The sequence below is a fragment of the Chamaea fasciata genome, unplaced genomic scaffold, assembly GCF_029207755.1.
Source record: "Chamaea fasciata isolate MVZ Bird 193981 ecotype frontalis unplaced genomic scaffold, bChaFas1.0.hap1 SCAF_317, whole genome shotgun sequence".
NCBI lineage: Eukaryota > Metazoa > Chordata > Aves > Passeriformes > Sylviidae > Chamaea > Chamaea fasciata.
The window spans coordinates 76,256-93,574 of record NW_027094402.1 but is presented as its reverse complement, the minus strand read 5'-3'; the positions used below and the strand labels follow the sequence as shown (position 1 = coordinate 93,574).

Genomic DNA, 17,319 nt, shown 5'->3' with positions numbered 1-17,319 from the left:
TCACTGGCAATGCAATACAATACAGAGTCACTGGCAATACAATGCAAACAGAGTCACTTGCAATACAATACAAACAGAGTCACTTGCAATACAATACAAACAGAGTCACTTGCAATACAAACAGAGTCACAGGCAGTGCAATACAAACAGAGTCACAGGCAATACAATACAAACAGAGTCACAGGCAATACAATACAAACAGAGTCACTGGCAATGCAATACAAACAGAGTCACTGGCAATGCAATACAATACAGAGTCACTGGCAATGCAATACAATACAGAGTCACTGGCAATGCAAAACAAACAGAGTCACTGGCAATGCAATACAATACAGAGTCACTGGCAATGCAATACAATACAGAGTCACTGGCAATACAAAACAAACAGAGTCACTGGCAATACAAAACAAACATAGTCACTTGCAATACAAAACAAACATAGTCACTTGCAATACAAAACAAACATAGTCACTTGCAATACAAAACAAACACAGTCAGTTCCAAGTCAATACAAACAAAACTGCTCACTAGACTAAGTGCCTAAGCTGTTAAGAGGACGCTCCAGAAGCTCGGGAAGCCGAGTGAAGAAAGCGATGACTGCCGGGTGACCGTGGCGATGCCTCCGGACGAAAGGCGACCTCGTCGGGTGAAAACGTCCGCTAGGCCGCCGAGACTCAAAGACTGCTGACGACGCAAAACACGCTAGAATGCTGAACTGCCCTGCCCGGCAAATGCTCCGGCGAGACCGAGGGGAAACCCTCTCCCGTTACTTCAGAGGGACCCATCCCACTAGGGCCCTCTCTTCTAAGCTAATGTGAAATTGCCTCCCACTTCCAAAGTTCTTTCCCCTGCACCCAAACACAAGCCCCAACACTTATCTTTTGGAAGACGAGCGGACAAAATCCATCCTCCGAGGACTTCGGCGCTGCCGTATCCAAACTTAGGCTCCGCACCTCCTTTCAATACCTAAGACAACAAAGTACAAACTGTGAAAATTGTGTGACAGGAAACTAATCCCCAGGCTTTCCAAGCACCTCTGCCCCAACTCACCTCAGATACTGATTTGGCTCCACAGTCTACCCAGAGGGTACCTGCAAAAGGAAAAGGTACACATTTAGCATGCTGCTACACACCCCATGCCTATGGATCACCCCTAATGCCTAAAAGCCAACTTACCCGCTTGCCCCTAATCCTTGGCATGTGTAGGACAGTAGCAGCACCTGCAAAGACACAAAGAAAACAGCAGGCTGAGTCACTGAGAAAACACAACCGCCACAATCTAACAGAACTCAGTAATACATAAAGCTCAAGCTGATACCCACCAAGCCACTGGCATCCAGGACCAGGAAATCTTGCAAGTGGACCACCTAAAATGAAAGTAAATTAAACAGTGGATGTTAGAGTTACACCAGAAATTGAGACCTGAGCAATTACAGCCACTTCCATCCACCAGTCAATGCTCACCTAGGCAGCTGATCCTGGACTGCCAAGCTCCCGCTTTACCTCCTAAAAATAAAAACAAAAAACAAGGCTGTAGCAGAGTCACAATGTACATCCCCCTGGCAAAACCAAACTGGGACTGACTTAAACTCACACCCACCTGGCCGCTGCCAGCCTGAGCCACGACAACCTCACAAGCAGACCACCTGAAATAAAACAAAAATCAACAGTGGATGGTTAGACTTGAGCCAGAAATGGAGAGCGGAGCAACAACAACAGCTGCTGTCCACCAGTGAATGCTCACCTGGCCTGCTTCTCCTGGACTGCCAATATCCTGCATAAGCTCCTAAAAACAAAGACAAAGGTCAGGGCTGTATCAGAGCCACCATTTACACCTCCCCTGCAAAGACCGACAGGGACTGACCTTCTCGGGGGAACCGACACCACCCATAGGGGCTGCTCTGCCACAGGGTTATTCCATCTGCATCTGAAAGAAAGTTAGGACAAGAGTCAAAGGGCTGCAGGATAACTTGACAGCTCCACACATCTTGGGTCAATCTACAGATCCCACCTAGAAGCCAATGCACCCTGCATTTCAAATGTGTCCTATTACCCCTACACCCAGCTGTGCGGCAGGGCAGAGCAGCTCCGGGCCAAATACACACCCACACCCGTGACACAAGACGCAACAAACGAGGGGACGCGACAGGGAAAGAAAACTCTCGATGAGAGGAATGACCCTGAGGACCGAGAGAACTCGGGAGCAGATGACCGAGGTAAGCTGAAAGGAGAGCTGACCGGGCTCAGAGAAACCTGCAGGAAAAAAGATGCTAAGGGGATGACTTATCCCAAGAACCGCAAAGATGAACACTCGAGAATGCTCCGGTCACACTCTGCTACCTAGCTATGCATTCTTACAAGTCCTAATCCACCGGAATCGATGCTGGTGGTGCTCGGCTGTCAGTACAGCTCAGAACAAGACCTGGAAAGACATTGGACTGGATGCTTCTGAAGAGAGATACGATGCCCATGCCTGCCCGAGCTCCCGAGTCGATGGTCCGAGGGCATCGGCACCTGGCCGAGGAACTGAGAGTCCAGAGAGGCTAAGAGGGATACCAGGGTTTTTGGTAGGCCCCTTGAAGGGCTAAGGCAAAAGACATGAAACAAAGAGTGCGCAACAAACGAGGGACACGACAAGCACCGGGACTGCTCTGCCCTGCACACCTCAGTGGAGAGATCAAAAGGGAGACTTTCCCTGTAGGAAGCCTAAGGGGCCGCTTCCTGGACAACCCCAGCTCCAAACCCAACTCAAAAACCACTCCCGGTTGAAAGCCGACCCGGCCCCCCGCTTTCGTCCCCTCCGTGGCTCGGAGCCCTCCACTTATCTCTCAGACATCTGGAGATGCAGAGTCCAGGCAGGTGAAAAGGAAGGCTGGCTCTCCCTCAGGGAAATTCCTGCTAACACCAGGCTGCTCACTCTTAATCAGCTGCAATAAAGAAAAGCAAACATCACTGTGTGATCTTAGCAGCACAGCACCCAAACCCCAACAATTCTGCTACTCACCATCTCTTGAGAACGCCCAGGCCCTCAAGCCCGCTGCCTCGGCCGTGCTTGGAGAGTCATGCCATCGTCCTGGGGTAGGCCTGGATTAAGAACACACAGGGGATTTGACAGTGCTGAAACTTGACAGGACCCTCTCTCCTCCCTGCCTCCCCAACTCCTCAGCTGTTATCAAAGCCTACCTGGAAAGCAGCTTCAAACAGAGAAATTGAGGCTTGATCACACAGTCCTGTAATGCTTCTGAAGGGCTCCCAAAAAAAGGTGCCCAAGTTCATGATCTCATGGCAGAGGGTACTTCAGCAGAAGAAGAGTGGACCACCTAAAACACAATAATAGAAGCTTAGAGGTGCACCAGAAATTGAGACCTGAGCGATTACAGCCACTTCCATCCACCAGTCAATGCTCACCTAGGCAGCTGATCCTGGACTGCCAAGATCCCGCTTTACCTCCTAAAAATAAAAACAAAAAACAAGGCTGTAACATACTCACAATGTACACCTCCCCAGCAAAACCAAACTGGGACTGACTTAAACTCACACCCACCTGGCCGCTGCCAGCCTGAGCCACGACAACCTCACAAGCAGACCACCTGAAATAAAACAAAAATCAACAGTGGATGGTTAGACTTGAGCCAGAAATTCAGACGGGAGCAATAACAACTGCTTCTGTCCACCGGTCAATGCTCACCTGGCGCACTTCACCTGGACTGCCAATATCCTGCATAAGCTCCTAAAAACAAAGACAAAGGTCAGGGCTGTATCAGAGCCACCATTTACACCTCCCCTGCAAAGACCAACAGGGACTGACCTTCTCGGGGGAACCGACACCACCCATAGGGGCTGCTCTGCCACAGGGTTATTCCATCTGCATCTGAAAGAAAGTTAGGACAAGAGTCAAAGGGCTGCAGGATAACTTGACAGCTCCACACATCTTGGGTCAATCTACAGATCCCACCTAGAAGCCAATGCACCCTGCATTTCAAATTTGTCCTATTACCCCTACACCCAGCTGTGCTGCAGGGCAGAGCAGCTCCGGGCCAAATACACACCCACACCCGTGACACAAGACGCAACAAACAAAGGGACGCGACAGGGAAAGAAAACTCTCGATGAGAGGAATGACCCTGAGGACCGAGAGAACTCGGGAGCAGATGACCGAGGTAAGCTGAAAGGAGAGCTGACCGGGCTCAGAGAAACCTGCAGGAAAAAAGATGCTAAGGGGATGACTTATCCCAAGAACCGCAAAGATGAACACTCGAGAATGCTCCGGTCACACTCTGCTACCTAGCTATGCATTCTTACAAGTCCTAATCCACCGGAATCGATGCTGGTGGTGCTCGGCTGTCAGTACAGCTCAGAACAAGACCTGGAAAGACATTGGACTGGATGCTTCTGAAGAGAGATACGATGCCCATGCCTGCCCGAGCTCCCGAGTCGATGGTCCGAGGGCATCGGCACCTGGCCGAGGAACTGAGAGTCCAGAGAGGCTAAGAGGGATACCAGGGTTTTTGGTAGGCCCCTTGAAGGGCTAAGGCAAAAGACATGAAACAAAGAGTGCGCAACAAACGAGGGACACGACAAGCACCGGGACTGCTCTGCCCTGCACACCTCAGTGGAGAGATCAAAAGGGAGACTTTCCCTGTAGGAAGCCTAAGGGGCCGCTTCTAGGATGGCCCCGTCTCCAAACCCCCACCCGGTGGAAAGCCAACCCGGCCCCCCGCTTTCATCCCCTCCGTGGCTCGGAGCCCTCCACTTATCTCTCAGACATCTGGAGATGCAGAATCCTGGCAGGTGAAAAGGAAGGCCGCCTCTCCCTCAGGGAAATTCCTGCTAACACCAGGTTGCTCTCTCTTAGTCAGCTGCAATAAAGAAAAGCAAACATCACTGTGTGGTCTTAGCACCGCATCGCCCAAAACCGAACAATTCTGCTACCCACCGCCTCTTGAGAACGCCTGGGTGCTCGGGCCCGCTGCCTCGGCCGTGCTTGGAGGGTGATGGCATCGTCAGGGGGTAGGTCTGGATTAAGAGCAGACAAGGGATTTGACATTGCTGATACTTGAGAGGACGCTCGCTCCTCCTCTCCTCCCTGCCTCCCCGACTCCTCGGCCGTTATCAAAGACTACCTGGAAAGCAGCTTCAAACGGAGAAATCGAGGCTTGATCACACAGTCCTGTAATGCTTCTGAAGGGCTCCAAAGAGAGGGACCCGGTCCATCACCTCATTGGAGAAGGGACTTCAGCATAATGACAGCAGACTGCCTAAAACAGACAAAAATACAACCTTAGAGTTGCACCAGATATTGAGACCTGAGTGATAACAGCTGCTTCCATCCACCGGACAATGCTCACCTGGGCCGCTTCACCTGGACTGCCAATATCCCTCTTTACCTCCTAAAAAAAAAGACAAAAAACAACGCTGTAACACAGTCATCAGTTACACTGCCCCGGCAAAGGCAAACTGGGACTGACTTAAGCACATACCCTCTTGGCTGCTGGTATCCACGACCGGGACATTTCACAAGCGGGCCACCTAAAAATAAGAAAACAAACAGCAGATATTAGATTTTCACCAGAAACTGAGACCTGAGCAACAGCAACCGGTTCTGTCCGCAGATCAATGCTCACCTTGCACGCTTCACCTTCACCGCCAACATCCTGCTTTACCTCCTAAAAATAGAGACAAAGAAACAGGCAGTAACAAGGGCACCAATTACACTGGCCCTGCAAAGACAAACTGCAACTGACGTAAGCTGACACCTACCTGGCCGCTGGAATCCACAAACAGGACATCTCAAAACCAGACCACCTGAAAAAAAAAAAAAACCCAACAGTGAATGGTTACAGTTGCACAAGAAATTGACACCGGAGAAATAACAACTGCTTCTGTTCACCGGTCCATGCTCACCTTGCCCGCTTCTTCTGGACTGCCAATATCCTGCATTAGCTCCTAAAAACAAAGACAAAGGTCAGGGCTGTATCAGAGCCACCATTTACACCTCCCCTGCAAAGACCGACTCAGACTGACCTTCTCGGGAGAACCGACTCCACCGATAGGGGCTGCTCTGCCACAGGTTTAATCAGTCTGCATCTGAAAGAAAGTTAGGACAAAAGTCAAAGGGCTGCAGGATAACTTGACAGCTCCACACATCTTGTGTCAATCTACAGATAGAACCTAGAAGCCAATAGACCCTGCACTTCAAATTTGTCCTATTACCCCTACACCCAGCTGTGCTACAGGGCAGGGCAGAGCAGCGCTGGGCCAAATACACACCCACACCCGTGACACAAGACGCAACAAACGAGGAGACACGACAGGGAAAGAAAAAATCTCGAAGAGAGGAATGACCCTGAGGACCGAGAGAACTCGGGAGGAGATGATCGAGGTAAGACGGATGGAGAGCTGACCGGGCTCAGAGAAACCTGCAGGAAAAAAGACGCTAAGGGGATGACTTATCCCAAGAACTGCAAAGATGGACGCTCGAGAATGCTCCGGTCAGAATCCTCTCCCTAGCTTTGCATCCTTACAAGTCCTAATCCACCGGAATGGATCGTGGTGGTGCTTGGCTGTCAGTACAGCTCAGAACAAGACCTGAAAAGACAGTAAACTGGATGCTTCTGAAAATAAATGCGATTCCCATGCTGGCCTGAGCTCCCGAGTGGATGGTTTGATGGTATCGGCGCCTGGCCGAGGAACTGAGGGACCGGAGATGCTAAAAATGATGCCGGGATTTTGATGGCCCCTTGAAAAGCCACAGAAAATGACATGAAATACAAGACACTCAAAAGACACAGAGTGCACAACAAACAACTGACAGGACATGCACCGGGACTGGACTGCCCTGCACCACAGCATTGGGATCAAAATTAATGCTTCCCCTTGACAGCTAACGGGATCGCTGAGTGGGGCTGGACGACGCTGCGCGCCGGACCGCACGATGCGGACGGGGACCGTTCTGCCTTGCGTGCCCCGTAGTTACTATTGAAGTATAGCCGTTCCCTTCGGCTGTCCTAAGTGGCCCCTTAAGGGACACCCCTGTCCCCTCTGGTAGCTGTTAAACCGGACCCATAAATTTCTGACACCCCTGTCGTCCTATCTCGAGGCCGTGGCCCCTGACTTATCTTTGAGATGACCGGTAAGGTGAATCCACGTTGGACTGGAAATAAGTCTGTCTCAGAAGGCCCTCCGATCGCCGATTAGCCTCTTAGCTAAGAAAAAGAAAAATTAAAATCGATGCACGAATTTAGCGGCACGTGCGCCGAATCCCGAGGGGGCGGCCGCTCGCCCTCGCCTAAGCGTGCCCAGGTCCTCGAGTCTGTGGCTTCGTCCCGCATCTAAGCCTAGGGCTGTTACAATGTCCGGTACCTGAGTTAGCAGGGGGCAAAACTGTAGGGCAGGTCTGTGAGCAAAACTTAGGTGCTCACATTTACGTATCTTAGGTGCTCTTCTGTGCTATAAGACGCATAAATGCAGCTGCTATTACTTGCAAAAAAGCCTTGGGGGAGGCCCTCAAATGCAGGTCGTTCCTCATTTTGCTGCCTTCAAAACCTGCTAACTCTCAACCGGGTACCCTGAACGTGGTCCTCGCCTTACCGATCGGAAGCCTGGATCTCGGTCGCTGCCTCTGACGTGTACAGTAGCCCTTTTGAGGTGACAAATCTTCTGAAAGAATCTGGAAGATCGTGCTGGATGTGACCTATAACTTCAGGAGTAGTGCTCCTCCTAAAAAAAAATGAGAACAAACCCAGAAATTACAAAAGCGCCTTTCCTCCCCTGAAGGTGCAAACAAAACCCCTGAACTTAAATACTCCCTGTATTTGATAGCATCTTCTTTGTAGTGTCCTCAAAGCTCCTGTTATTTGTAGGTGCCCAAAAACACCTAACAAAAATAGGCTAATAGAGCCTCTTCGCTGAAATGAGATGAGAGCTCTTACCCTGGCTGATTCCCAGGAGGGAATGAAGCCCCTTGGCAAAAGCTGGGGTTAATATACCCCTGATTGGGCCCGCCCCTCGTTCCCAGAATGCCCGGGAAAAGGGAGGAGGCAACTCCCACGGGGTATAAAAGCTCTCGAAGGAGCTGCAGCTGTTTGGCTCCTCTGACTCAAATGCAAGGTAAGTACAGGGCTCGATAGAGAAAAAAACTCCTTGGGGTAATAAGGCTATTTTTCTGTTTTGGCTGTAATGACTTCAGGCTAGAGGGCAAAAATAAAACTTAGTGTTTTAGTAACATAGCAAGATAGTAATTTGGGTAATTTGCTGTTGACGGGGGTAATTATTCCTGGGTGACTGCAATTAGTATTCCACAAGTGACTAAGTAGGATGACAAAGAACAGTAAGATTATGAATGGTGTAAGGCTCATTAGCACCTCTAAGTAAGGATATCAATGTATTAATTACAAAGGAGAAAAAGAATAAACTCCCAGGTGGTGTTAAGCTTATATATACGCCTGGATAGCTCCCGTCTGAGATAGATGTTACCGGGGTACCCGTTCGAGTGCAACTGAAGTCCAATTTTAAATCCTTAAAATGCTGAAAAAGGCACGGGTTCCTTCAATTTAAAATTAGCATATGGGCAGTTACCTCTGCTTAAACTGTGACATGGAAAATAAATGGCTTGTGCCCCTTAACTTAATCTCCTAAAATTTTTGAAAAAGAGGAGTTTCCTTCAGTTTAAGTCTCTCCAGGGAGGAGAAAAAAGGGGAGCGTTCCCTAAAATTCAAGCCCTTAAAAAGCAGAGACAGCTAGGCCCCTCTGAACTAGCACCTCCCCGCAGGGGTGTGCCCAGGAAACCCTCTGAAGACAGGGGGCATTGTGGGATGAGGTCGAGAAAGGTCCCGCAGATTGTTCGTTCCCCTGCGTGACCCTTCGTCTGCCTGTGAAACGCTGGGGTGCTAGGCTTCCGTTCTGTGGAAGAGAACTGTTCTTCTTGTGGCCGGTGGCCGAGATGGAAGTTCTATCCCCAGAATTCCCTATGTCCTAATTTTGTAATTATTTAGGAAAGTTTTCCCAGACTGTAAGCAATTACCAGAAATATTTACTTAGAAATCCTTACTGAATTGTGTTTCTGTTGAGGTCTTCTACGTGTCCCTTAAGGAGCTAGGGGAGTTGCCAGGTGACTTATGTCTAATCCTGACCGGCCCGGAGCAAACCAGAGTCCTGCTGCCGGTGGCTGGTCCACCCTAAATTACAGTAACATATTAATGTTATTTATAAAAATTCCCTTTGCCTACTAAACAAATTTTCCAGGATGATCCAGGGAAGAGATCTGATGCATCCTTAGTTTGGCAAATGCCAGTTCTCAGATCCATCTAGGCAGAAAAGTACTACAAGTATTTGCTTGTTTTTTACTACATCTAGCTGTATGATGAAAATAGATGAATGGTCATTAGGTAAAAACTTTTCAGAGGGCAAAATATTTCACACAGATCCCATTTTGACAGTATGGCAGTTTTGGGGATTAGGAATCCCATCCATAGAAGACATCAAAGAAATGATACTTTGCAACTTGATGTTTAGAAATTGTCTTAGAGATGTTATAACTTAATATTCTAACATTATGAAATAGAATGGTTTTGGCATGTTGAAACTGGGTGATTCTGGTATTCCGGAACCCATCCCGTATTTTGCAATGGAGACTTTAAAACGTACATGTTTAATACTTTGAAACCTGGTGAACACCTATATGAAATCCAGGCAGAGTAATGTTTCTGAATCTAGATGGAGAGAGATGAGGGTTGTAGCAATGTTGCAAGCAGATTGACGGACATCTTATAAAAACGACATGTAACTGCTTTCAAATTAGGGGAGTTACTTTTTTCAATCTAGGGCAGGCAGGATTTTTAGGGTCAGAGGAGAAGTCTCCCTGCAAAAATTACCGATAGAAGAATATTTCACCCAAACCCAATAAACCAAAACTAGGATTCAGGGAGGGTACATACTACCAGTGGACTATAAAAACAGACATCAGGACCCTAAGGGGGTGACTTAACTTTCCCACAAAAGGAACGTCCAGTCAGGTCTAAGGCCTTCTACATGGAACTAGACTTCTAGAAAATAGAATTCTGAATGCATCAGGATTGCACCAAGACCCATGCTACTAGAAGCAGAATGCCAGACTGGCCGTGGAGTGCCAAACACCTCCTAAAAACTGAAATCAGGAATGTGATAGGGTGAGTCCAGCTTGCCACACAAAAGGGCCACTGATGTTGAACAGAGCGCTATGCCCAGGAGTGGACTTATGCCATCTACAAATCTAAACATAGCTACACTTCTCCCAGAGCCAAGGTGCCAGAAGCTGGAACCCTAACTGTCCTTCGAGTGCCAAATCTCTCCTACAACCGAACATTACGAACTTCTAGGAGTGAGTTTCTGTTCAATCAGAAGAGAACCACCGTTCCTGCACAGAACTCTCTGCCACGGAGTGGGCTGCCAAATGATAAAATTAACTTCAGCACAGGACATCTGCCAGATCCAAACTGCCAGAAGCTGGAACCCTTACTGTCCTTGGAGTGCCAAATCTATCCTATGAACTGACATCAGGAACCTGATGGGGAGAGTTTAGGTTCCCACGAAAGAGCCACCTTTCCTTCAGTGAGCTCTGTGCCCCAGACTGGGCTTCTGCCTCTTAGAATTCTGAACAACACACTTACTCCCAGATCCACGCTGTCAGTACCTGGAAGCCTGGCTCCCCTGAGACTGCCAAATGGCTCCTTAAAACGAACAATCTGAACCAGGGGGTTTGTTTAGTTTCCCCAGAAAAAGGGACACCATTCCTGCACAGAGCTCTGAGCCCAGAAGTGAGCTTCTGCCACTTACAATTCTGAACACTGCTGCACTTCTCCCATGGCCAAGCTGCCAGAATCTGGAGCCCTAACTGTCCTTCGAGTGGCAAATGTCTCCTACCACCTGATATGAGGAACCTGGTGCGGGCAGTTTAGCTTCCCACCGAACAGAGCCACCACGGCTGCACAGAACTCCCTGCCCCGGAGGGGGCTTCTGCCTCCTAAAAATAAGTTAAGCACAGGATATCTGCCAGACCCAAGCTGCCAGATGCTGGAACCCTAACTGTCCTTGGAGGACAAAATGTCTCCTACAACCTGAAATGAAGGACTTGGAGGAGTGAGTTTAGCTTCCCACAGAAGAGAGCCACCGTTGCTGCACAGAACTCTCTGGAGCCAAATTGGGGTTCTGCCTGCTAAACATAAAGTCACCACAGGACACCTGCCAGATCACAGCTTTCAAAAGTTGGAAATCTAACTGTCCTTGGAGTGCCCAATGTCTCCTACAACCTCACATTAGGAACGTGGAGAGGTGAGTTTAGCTTCCCACAGAAAACAGCCACCATTCCTGTACAGAACTCTCTGCCCCAGACTGGGCTGCTAACTCATAAAATTAAGTTCAGCACAGGACTGCTACCAGATCCAAGCTCCCAGACGCTGGAACCCTTACTGTCCTTGGAGTGCCAAATCTATCCTATAAATTGAAATCAGGAACCTGATGGGGTGAGTCCAGATTCCCACAGAAAAGGGGCGACACTTCCTGCACAGAGCCCTCTGACCCAGAGAGGACTACTGCCTGCTAAAAATAAATCCACACAGGATATCAGCCAAATCCAAGCTCCCAGAGGCTGGAACTCTAACTGTCCTTGGAGTGCCCAATATCTACTACAACCTGACATCAGGAACTTGGAGGGCTGAGTTTAGCTTCCCAGAGAAGAGAGCCACTCTTCCTGCACAGAACTCTCTGCCACGGAGTGGGCTGCTAACTGATAAAAATAAGTTCAGTACAAAACTTCTGCCAGATCCAACCTTAGAGAAGCTGGAACCCTTACAGTCCTTGGAGTGTCCAATGTCTCCTACAACCTGACATTAGAAACTTAGGGGGTGAGTATAGCGTCCCACAGAAGAGAGCCACTGTTCCTGCACAGAGCTCTGTGCCCGTGAGTGGGCTTCTGCCACTTAGAATTCTGAACAGTGTACTTACTCCCACAACCAAGCTGCCATGAAGCTGAAACCCTAGCTGCCCTTAGACTGCCAAACACCCCCTGCAAACTGACATCAGGAATTTGGAGGGGTAAGTTTAGCTTTCCACAGAAAACACCCACAGTTCCTGCACAGAACTCTCGGCCACGGAGTGGGCTGCTAACTGATAAAAATAAGTTCTGCACAGGACTTCTGCCAGATCCAAGCATCCAAAAGCAGGAACCCTAACTGTCCTGCGAGTGCCCAATGTCTCCTACAACCTGACATTAGGAACTTAGTCGGTGAGTATAGCTTCCCACAGAAGAGAGCCACTGTTCCTGCACAGAGCTCTGTGCCCCGGAGTGGGCTTCTGCCACTTAGAATTCTGAACAGTGTACTTACTCCCACAACCAAGCTGCCATGAAGCTGAAACCCTAGCTACCCTTAGACTGCCAAACACCCCCTGCAAACTTACATCAGGAACTTGGAGGGGTGAGTTTAGCTTTACACAGAAAAGACGCACCGTTCCTGCAAAGAACTCTCGGCCACGGAGTGGGCTGCTAACTGATAAAAATAAGTTCAGCACAGGACTTCTGCCAGATCCAAGCATCCAGAAGCTGGAACCCTTACTGGCCTAGGAGTGCCAAATGTCTCCTACAGCCTGACATCAGGAACCTGCTGGGGTGAGTTTTGTTTCCCACAGAAAACACCCACAGTTCCTGCACAGAGCTCTGTGCCCATGAGTGGGCTTCTGCCACTTAGAATTCTGAACAGTGCACATTACTCCCAGAACCAAGCTGTAAGAAGTTGAAACGCTAACTGTCCTTGGAGTGCCCAATGTCTCCTAAAACCTGCCATTAGGAACTTAGGGGGTGACTATAGCTTCCCACAGAAGAGAGCCACTGTTCCTGCACAGAGTTCTGTGCCCGGAAGTGGGCTTCTGCCACTTAGAATTCTGAACACTGCTGCACTTCTCCCATAGCCAAGCTCCCAGAAGCTGGAACCCTAACTGTCCTGCGAGTGCCCAGTGTCTCCTACAACCTGACATTAGGAACTTCAGGGGGTGAGTTTAGCTTCCCACAGAAGAGACCCACAGTTCCTGCACAGAACTCTCGGCCACGGAGTGGGCTGCTAACTGATAAAAATAAGTTCAGCACAGGACTTCTGCCAGATCCAAGCATCCAGAAGCTGGAACCCTTACTGGCCTTGGAGCGCCAAATGTCTCCTACAGCCTGACATCAGGAACCTGCTGGGGTGAGTTTAGTTTCCCACAGAAAAGACCCACAGTTCCTGCACAGAGCTCTGTGTCCCGGAGTGGGCTTCTGCCACTTAGAATTCTGAACAGTGCACATTACTCCCAGAAGCAAGCTGTCAGAAGCTGGAACCCTAACTGCCCTTGGAGTGCCCAATGTCTCCTACAACCTGACATTAGGAACTTAGTCGGTGAGTATAGCTTCCCACAGAAGAGAGCCACTGTTCCTGCACAGAGCTCTGTGCCCGGGACTGGGCTTCTGCCACTTAGAATTCTGAACAGTGTACTTACTGCCACAACCAAGCTGCCATGAAGCTGAAACCCTAGCTGCCCTTAGACTGCCAAACACCTCCTGCAAACCGACATCAGGAACTTGGAGGAGTGACTTTAACTTCCCACAGAAGAGATCCACCGTTCCTGCACAGAGCTCTGTGCCCGGGAGTGGGCTTCTGCCACTTGCAATTCAGAACACTGCTGCGCTTCTCCCATAACCAATCTCCCAGAAGCTGGAACCCTTACTGGCCTTGGAGTGCCAAATGTCTCCTACAGCCTGACATCAGGAACCTGCTGGGGTGAGTTTACTTTCCCACAGAAAAGACCCACAGTTCCTGCACAGAGCCCTCTGCCCCAGAGTGGGCTTCTGCCACTTAGAATTCTGAACACTGCACATTACTCCCAAAACCAAGCTGTCAGAAGCTGGAACCCTAACTGTCCTTGGAGTGCCCAATGTCTCCTACAAACTGACATTAGGAACTTAGTCGGTGAGTATAGCTTCCCACAGAAGAGAGCCACTGTTCCTGCACAGAGCTCTGTGCCCGGGAGTGGGCTTCTGCCACTTAGAATTCTGAACACTGCTGCACTTCTCCCATAGCCAAGCTCCCAGAAGCTGGAACCCTAACTGTCCTGCGAGTGCCCAATGTCTCCTACAACCTGACATTAGGAACTTCGGGGGGTGAGTTTAGCTTCCCACAGAAGAGACCCACAGCTCCTGCACAGAGCTCTGTGCCCGGGAGTGGGCTTCTGCCACTTAGAATTCTGAACAGTGTACTTACTCCCACAACCAAGCTGCCATGAAGCTGAAACCCCAGCTGCCCTTAGACTGCCAAACACCCCCTGCCAACTGACATCAGGAACTTGGAGGGGTGAGTTTAGCTTTCCACAGAAAAGACCCACCGTTCCTGCACAGAACTCTCGGCCACGGAGTGGGCTGCTAACTGATAAAAATAAGTTCAGCACAGGACTTCTCCCAGATCCAAGCATCCAAAAGCTGGAACCCTTACTGGCCTTGGAGTGCCAAATGTCTCCTACAGCCTGACATCAGGAACGTGCTGGGGTGAGTTTAGTTTCCCACAGAAAAGACCCACAGTTCCTGCACAGAGCTCTGTGTCCCGGAGTGGGCTTCTGCCACTTAGAATTCTGAACAGTGCACATTACTCCCAGAAGCAAGCTGTCAGAAGCTGGAACCCTAACTGTCCTTGGAGTGCCCAATGTCTCCTACAACCTGACATTAGGAACTTAGTCGGTGAGTATAGCTTCCCACAGAAAAGACCCACCGTTCCTGCACAGAACTCTCGGCCACGGAGTGCGCTGCTAACTGATAAAAATAAGTTCAGCACAGGACTTCTGCCAGATCCAAGCATCCAGAAGCTGGAACCCTTACTGGCCTTGGAGTGCCAAATGTCTCCTACAGCCTGACATCAAGAACCTGCTGGGGTGAGTTTTGTTTCCCACAGAAAAGACCCACAGTTCCTGCACAGAGCTCTGTGCCCGGGAGTGGGCTTCTGCCACTTAGAATTCTGAACAGTGCACATTACTCCCAGAACTAAGCTGTAAGAAGTTGGAACGCTAACTGTCCTTGGAGTGCCCAATGTCTCCTAAAACCTGCCATTAGGAACTTAGGGGGTGAGTATAGCTTCCCACAGAAGAGAGCCACTGTTCCTGCACAGAGTTCTGTGCCCGGAAGTGGGCTTCTGCCACTTAGAATTCTGAACACTGCTGCACTTCTCCCATAGCCAAGCTCCCAGAAGCTGGAACCCTAACTGTCCTGCGAGTGCCCAATGTCTCCTACAACCTGACATTAGGAACTTCAGGGGGTGAGTTCAGCTTCCCACAGAAGAGACCCACAGTTCCTGCACAGAGCTCTGTGCCCCGGAGTGGGCTTCTGCCACTTAGAATTCTGAACAGTGTACTCACTCCCACAACCAAGCTGCCATGAAGCTGAAACCCTAGCTGCCCTTAGACTGCCAAACACCCCCTGCAAACTGACATCAGGAACTTGGAGGGTTGAGTTTAGCTTTCCACAGAAAAGACCCACCGTTCCTGCACAGAACTCTCGGCCACGGAGTGCGCTGCTAACTGATAAAAATAAGTTCAGCACAGGACTTCTGCCAGATCCAAGCATCCAGAAGCTGGAACCCTTACTGGCCTTGGAGTGCCAAATGTCTCCTACAGCCTGACATCAGGAACCTGCTGGGGTGAGTTTAGTTTCCCACAAAAAAGACCCACAGTTCCTGCACAGAGCTCGGTGTCCCGGAGTGGGCTTCTGCGACTTAGAATTCTGAACAGTGCACATTACTCCCACAACGAAGCTGTCAGAAGCTGGAACCCTAGCTGTCCTTGGAGTGCCCAATGTCTCCTACAACCTGACATTAGGAACTTAGTCGGTGAGTATAGCTTCCCACAGAAAAGACCCACCGTTCCTTCACAGAACTCTCGGCCACGGAGTGCGCTGCTAACTGATAAAAATAAGTTCAGCACAGGACTTCTGCCAGACCCAAGCATCCAGAAGCTGGAACCCTAACTGGCCTTGGAGCGCCAAATGTCTCCTACAGCCTGACATTAGGAACTTCGGGGGGTGAGTTTAGCTTCCCACAGAAGAGACCCACAGCTCCTGCACAGAGCTCTGTGCCCGGGAGTGGGCTTCTGCCACTTAGAATTCTGAACAGTGTACTTACTCCCACAACCAAGCTGCCATGAAGCTGAAACCCTAGCTGCCCTTAGACTGCCAAACACCCCCTGCAAACTGACATCAGGAACTTGGAGGGGTGAGTTTAGCTTTCCACAGAAAAGACCCACCGTTCCTGCACAGAACTCTCGGCCACGGAGTGCGCTGCTAACTGATAAAAATAAGTTCAGCACAGGACTTCTGCCAGATCCAAGCATCCAGAAGCTGGAACCCTTACTGGCCTTGGAGTGCCAAATGGCTCCTACAGCCTGACATCAGGAACCTGCTGGGGTGAGTTTAGTTTCCCACAGAAAAGACCCACCATTCCTACACAGAGCTCTGTGTCCCGGAGTGGGCTTCTGCCACTTAGAATTCTGAACAGTGCACATTACTCCCAGAAGCAAGCTGTCAGAAGCTGGAACCCTAACTGTCCTTGGAGTGCCCAATGTCTCCTACAACCTGACCTTAGGAACTTAGTCGGTGAGTATAGCTTTCCACAGAAAAGACCCACCGTTCCTGCACAGAACTCTCGGCCACGGAGTGCGCTGCTAACTGATAAAAATAAGTTCAGCACAGGACTTCTGCCAGATCCAAGCATCCAGAAGCTGGAACCCTTACTGGCCTTGGAGCGCCAAATGTCTCCTACAGCCTGACATCAGGAACCTGCTGGGGTGGGTTTTGTTTCCCACAGAAAAGACCCACAGTTCCTGCACAGAGCTCTGTGCCCGGGAGTGGGCTTCTGCCACTTAGAATTCTGAACAGTGCACATTACTCCCAGAACCAAGCTTTAAGAAGTTGGAACGCTAACTGTCCTTGGAGTGCCCAATGTCTCCTAAAACCTGCCATTAGGAACTTAGGGGGTGAGTATAGCTTCCCACAGAAGAGAGCCACTGTTCCTGCACAGAGTTCTGTGCCCGGAAGTGGGCTTCTGCCACTTAGAATTCTGAACACTGCTGCACTTCTCCCATAGCCAAGCTCCCAGAAGCTGGAACCCTTGCTGTCCTGCGAGTGCCCAATGTCTCCTACAACCTGACATTAGGAACTTCAGGGGGTGAGTTTAGCTTCCCACAGAAGAGACCCACAGTTCCTGCACAGAGCTCTGTGTCCCGGAGTGGGCTTCTGCCACTTAGAATTCTGAACAGTGTACTCACTCCCACAACCAAGCT

At 49.8% G+C, this 17,319-nt stretch overlaps 4 long non-coding RNA genes across 5 annotated transcripts in view; all 4 read right to left on the bottom strand.

The window, feature by feature from the left end:
* Positions 1 to 373: 373 nt before the first annotated feature.
* LOC136305216 (uncharacterized) lies at positions 374 to 1,595 on the bottom strand. The gene is made up of 5 exons (XR_010725156.1): positions 1,465 to 1,595; positions 1,323 to 1,367; positions 1,177 to 1,220; positions 1,051 to 1,091; positions 374 to 966 (listed from the first exon to the last, which is right to left on the bottom strand). It is a non-coding gene; the product is annotated as an uncharacterized lncRNA (long non-coding RNA).
* Positions 1,596 to 2,395: 800 nt separating this feature from the next.
* On the bottom strand, positions 2,396 to 3,317 carry LOC136305215 (uncharacterized). Its single transcript, XR_010725155.1, has 3 exons — positions 3,184 to 3,317; positions 3,005 to 3,084; positions 2,396 to 2,927 (listed from the first exon to the last, which is right to left on the bottom strand). It is a non-coding gene; the product is annotated as an uncharacterized lncRNA (long non-coding RNA).
* A 1,415-nt stretch (positions 3,318 to 4,732) lies between these two features.
* Positions 4,733 to 6,094, bottom strand: LOC136305211 (uncharacterized). The gene is made up of 9 exons (XR_010725150.1): positions 6,025 to 6,094; positions 5,905 to 5,946; positions 5,761 to 5,805; positions 5,625 to 5,666; positions 5,481 to 5,529; positions 5,349 to 5,390; positions 5,124 to 5,258; positions 4,937 to 5,016; positions 4,733 to 4,859 (listed from the first exon to the last, which is right to left on the bottom strand). It is a non-coding gene; the product is annotated as an uncharacterized lncRNA (long non-coding RNA).
* A 733-nt stretch (positions 6,095 to 6,827) lies between these two features.
* Positions 6,828 to 17,319, bottom strand: part of LOC136305212 (uncharacterized) — a 43,183-nt gene continuing 32,691 nt past the window's right edge. Inside the window, exons 1-3 of one of the 2 annotated variants that reach the window (XR_010725152.1) lie at positions 7,932 to 7,945; positions 7,591 to 7,719; positions 6,828 to 7,205 (exon numbers count right to left, since the gene is read on the bottom strand). This is a non-coding gene — a long non-coding RNA (uncharacterized lncRNA). Of the gene's footprint in view, positions 7,206 to 7,590; positions 7,720 to 7,931; positions 7,946 to 17,319 lie in introns of those variants that run through there. The other variant, XR_010725151.1, reaches the window with a different exon arrangement.